The sequence below is a fragment of the Triticum dicoccoides genome, chromosome 2A, assembly GCF_002162155.2.
Source record: "Triticum dicoccoides isolate Atlit2015 ecotype Zavitan chromosome 2A, WEW_v2.0, whole genome shotgun sequence".
Classification (NCBI taxonomy): domain Eukaryota; kingdom Viridiplantae; phylum Streptophyta; class Magnoliopsida; order Poales; family Poaceae; genus Triticum; species Triticum dicoccoides.
This window is the reverse complement of record NC_041382.1, coordinates 34564586-34570021: the sequence shown is the minus strand read 5'-3', so window position 1 is coordinate 34570021 and position 5436 is coordinate 34564586.

Genomic DNA, 5436 nt, shown 5'->3' with positions numbered 1-5436 from the left:
TTCACACATATATACACACATGTATACATATATATATATATACAATTTCTCCTAATTGGTGCCTTCGGAGCCAGTGGCATTAGCCTAGCTAATTGGTGCCTTCGGAGCACGATAACAATTGGAAGTGGTTCATGGGGGCGGTAGCGGGTAATAGTATTCTTCTTTGGAATCTATGATCTGGTCGAGCAAAAATCTCGCTATTTCCTCTTGAACTGCTTCTATGCGGTCCTGTGCTAGGAGCTTGTCCCGCACCTCTTTGAACTGTTAAGAAGGAGATTAATATGCATGTGTATTAGTTGTGTGACTAGATATCAATAATGGTGTAAAAATTGTGAATAGTATTCTGACAATCGATATCGTACCCACTCGTATCTTTGAGATTTGTTTCTTTCAGACACCATCATGCGAATGTTCTAGCAAACGTAGTATGCACATAGATTATTCCCCGGCGCCTGCTTCAGGGCCTTTACGAGAATGGAATTTGATCAGATAATAATTAATCAAGCATGATAATTAAAGAGATGGCAGCTAGCTAGTACTACTTAATTACTTACCTTGGGTCGATACCATTTCAGATTTTGTTTCCATGGGCCTGGAGTGGCCCTGATGAACTTCGCCCAAACCCTGCCCGCCGACAAAGAAAATGAATAAATGGGTTATTAAATAGTTGTTATCAGGAAATGACAAACTAATTAAATAGGCCGAGATATAATTAATAATGGTTGAAATTACATGTTGACTATCCCCTTCACGATGGTGTAGTCACTTGCTTTCTTAAGTAGTGAGTCTAGTACTTCAACTGTTTCTTCATCAACTTTAATGATTAACAAGATCCAGTGAAATATGCACGCACACTCGTTTGCATTTCTTAATTAAGCGGGCATATATAAGCAAAACATGTAGCTAGCTAGTAGGGAAAAACAGAATTTGTAGTACAAGACAGTGTGACTCACTGGAAGTTGTAAGGAAGTAGTATATCTTCATTGTATTTGAGTTCCTTGAAGAACTGTAGCATGCTTTCCTCTACACTTTTTTCGTGATATGAATCTATTTTCCATGTGTATTCATTAATGGTATTTGGGTCAACGAACCCAATGCCATAGGGTCCACCTTTTTTCATTTCATAAATCTTTATCCTGCATAATACCACAGAAAAGAATATAGTAAGGATAATTACAGGTAATGATTGATCAAAATGATCACTACAGCTAGCTTGAGACTTAAATTACAGAAAGAAATCACTTACAGACAATAGCAACTGACGATAGATTTGTCGAGTGCGTCTTTATTGTATAGCTGAAATAGTTCTGAATAATCAACGGTCACAGCTTTCTCATGGTAGTAATGATCCTTGTTGACATTCACCATGAGGGACTCTCGATTGGAAATCTTGGTAATGTCCATGTACCATTGATGCAATTCATACATTCTCGTTGGGAGCTTATTGACCTCCTCTGGCTCGACCAAAGGTTGGCCCCGGGCATATTTCCGTTTTATTTCCTCCTCTCTAGTCGGAGACATGGGCTCGATATCGAGGAGTTGTCCAACAGTGATCCCGATCGATTCAGCCATATGCTTCTCGGTTATTACCACATCGCTCACCCCGGGAACGTTAACGGTTTGCCCACAATAATACTGGGCGCGCCTACTCTCATGTGTTGTTGGCACAACAAGCGGGGGGATTGATTGCGCCGCCTGTTCTCCCAGTTGGGGAACGGTTTTACCGCTCCTTTTGCCAGCTAATTTGCTCGAGCTCGAGCTCGCCTCTTTCTGTAGACGTGCTCGATTTAACTTCTTGATGTGGCACTCATAGTCTGTGTCAACAGGTTTGGGAGCTGGTGCTCTAGCCATACGAATGAAGTGGTCAATCTTTTCCACAGGCACTTTCTCCCTTGGCGGCGGTGGTGGTTTCGGTGCAAAATGGGCTTCCACCTCGGCCTTCGATATGGCTATGTTTTCCTCCTCGGACTTGTCGTAAGGCCTCTGCGGAAGAGGCGCGAGGCTTGGACCATATTGAAATCACTTGCCTCTGCCTGTACCTCCAGTACTACCTCGACTTGTACCGCTACGCACCATAGCTGAGGCGGCTCTCTTCCATGATTGCCGAGGCGGCGAAGACGGTTGACGTGGCTGAGTTGGAGGAGGAGGAGTGGCCTGAAGCTGTGCCAGACTTGGAGGAGGAGTGGCCTAACGCGTTGGTGGACTTGAAGGAGCGGGAGTCTGCTAACTCGGTGGCGGACTGCGACGAGGAGTCGGATGACGCGGTGTCGGTGGCCTTCGAAAGATGATGCAATCCTTTCTCCATAGGATGATACGATGGTTGGCCTCTCCTAGTGTGTGCTCATCGTCACCTGCAAGAATGTCAAGCTCTAGCCCCGAATATTGGTCCACCACCTCATCAACCAAGACACGAGCATAGCCCGCTGGAATCGGATTGCAATGGAAGGTTGCCTTGGGGGGATTTGTAAAAGCAAGGGCGTCTGCCACCTTCATGGATATGTTCTTCATTTTGAAGTGTAGCTCGCAGTTAGTCTTCTTCATGATGTCATCCACTGGGTAGCTATCCAGCAATGCGTCGCCCGGGGCGGAACCCACGCTGCTTCTCGGCATGGATGGGACGATGCTATCCAATGGTGGATCATCTGCTAGCTGTTGAGACCCCCTTTGCTGGCTAAGTGAGTCGATCTGCTCCTGCTGCCGCTGGAATTTGACTGCCAAGTCCGCGTGCGCTGATTCTAGGCCTTGAAGGCGTTCATAGTCTAGCTTCCTCTGCTCCTCCTCCATCTTCCTCTTCTTCTCCTCCGCAATCTTCTTTCTCGCACGGGTTCTGTAGTCGGCGTTCCAGTCCGAAAACCCCTCATACCATGGAATAGCGCCCATGCCTCGTGTTCTTCTCGGATGTTCAGGATTTTCCAGGGCACGTGTAAGCTCGTCGTTCTCTCTGTTGGGCTCGAACAACCCCGATCGAGCCTCTTCTATTGCAACAATTAGCTTATCTTCGGCTCCGTCCAGACATGCCTTCTTCGAAACTTTGCCTGTCTTTGGGTCCAACTCCCCCCCATGCGCATAGAACCAAGTCCTGCACCTGGGGGGCCAGCTCAATGTTTCTGGAGTGACACCTGCATCCAGCATCTCTTTCTCGGACTTATCCCACTTAGGCATTCCCACTGCATAGCCACCTGCCCCCAGCTTATGGAACTTATCCTTTTTTGCGGCATTGGCCTTGTTTATTCTCGACCGTTCCTTAGATAATTCTGAATCCTTGAATTTCACGAAATCGACCCAATGAGCACTTTGGTTCTCTAGTGTTCCCTCGAATACTGGAGTCTTCCTTCCTCCGTTGACGTACTTGGCCCATTCACGAATCTTGTGGTTCTTGAATGCAACCGCCATCTTCCTAAGAGCAGCGTCCTTGACTTTCTCCACATCTGTATCTGTGAAATGATCTGGTAGGGTGAAATATTCCATGAGCGTTTCCCAAAGCAAATGTTTTTGTCTGTCGTCAACAAAAGTAACTCCTGGACGTGGCTTTGCTGGCTCTCTCCATTCTTGAAGGGAGATCGGGAGTTGGTCCTTCACAAGAACTCCGCACTGACGAATGAACTTGTCCGCAATTTTCTTAGGCGCTAATGGTTCGCCATTAGGTCTGATTGCCTCGATATTGTACTTTACGCCCTCCTTCAACTTTTTGTTCGGGCCTCGTTTCGTCCTGTTGCCTGAAGATTTGCTCGATCCGGATGGCTGAAAGAAGAATGATTGATTCGTTAATATATCTTCAAGTCATTTAAAACATGTGATGATCACCACATGTCTGCTTATATAAATATATATACCTCGCCGGTCTTTGTTGTTTCAAGATCAACATTGTCTTCGTCATGTTCATAGTTCATGACTTCATCAATTCGGTCGCCGCGATCGAATATCATATCACCCTCCCCGGTGTTGTTTAGATATTCGGAGCCGTCATAATCTTCTTCATTCTGATCATCATCTGGCCCGCGAGGATTGCGTATGATATTGAACAGGGCCTCTTCTCCCTCTCTGCCGGTATTGTCCGCCATAGGTTTTGTTTAACTAATCCAAAAGAAATATATTCAAATTACAATGCATGGATGCAATCAATTAATAAGGAAAAACTGAATCAATCATAGTACATAATAAGCATCATCGAATATAATCTCGAATACGTCGTCTCGAATAATAGATATAATCTCGAATACATCGTCTCGAATAATAGATATAATCTCGAATACATCGTCTCGAATAATAGATATAATCTCGAATACGTCGTCTCGAATAATAGATATAATCTCGAATACATCGTCTCGAATAATATATAATCTCGAATACATCGTCTCGAATATTATATATCGAATACATTACTGGCTAGGTAGCTAATAAAGATCGAATACTACAGAAGAATCTAAGACACTCGCGGTTCATGCGGCGCGGGCGGTGGACACCAAAGAGAAGGAACCCTCACAGGATCATAGCTGAAGTGAGATCCCTGAAGAAACTGCCAGGTATTGGAGAACCTGCCACCCTCTAACGCAACCATGTAGCGATGGACGTGCTCATCCTCCTCCCTGACACGGCGACGTACCACCTCCGGCGGGGCCGGCTCCCTCCGAACCGAAACTGACCCACGCGAACGCCACCAAACGAGATCAGGGTCGACGATGGGACCCGGGGCCGTGTTCCTCATCAAGCGGCGCGCCCCTCCAGGCAACACCTCCCAGTGTCAGCCCGACGGAGCCCAGTCCCGAACATGGGTCAGCCGGACGTCGTCGCGGACGGGTCGACGGCGAGGATGCGGGCCGGGCATTGTCGAGAACAAATACTAGCTATATGCCCACAAAAAGTAACATTTTTTAATGATTGGATTTTAATAACTAAAATTTCTAACATTTCTATATAACTAACATTCCTATAACATTCCTAACAATGCTATATAACTAACATTTCTATAACATTTCTAATATTTCTATAACTAAAAAACAGAAGAAAAAAATTATAACATTTCTATATATATAACTAACATTTGTATAACATTTCTAATATTTCTATAACTAAAAAAAGGAAAAATTTCTAACTTTTTTATAACTATTTATATAACTAAAAAACAGAAAATTTTCTAACAATTCTAACTTTTTTATAACTATTTCTATAACTAAAAAACAGAAAAATTTCTAACAATTCTAACATTTCTATAACATTTCTAACAATGCTATATAACTAACTATTTCTATAACTAAAAAAAGAAAAATTTCTAACATTTTTATGACTATTTGTATAACTAAAAAACTAAAAAAATGTATGTGTGTGTGTGTGCTCACCGGCGAGGCGAGAGGCGACGGGGGGCGGGGACGGGGACGGCGACGGGCGCGGCGACGACGGGGATGGCGACGACGGGGACAGGGACGGGGCGGCGACGAC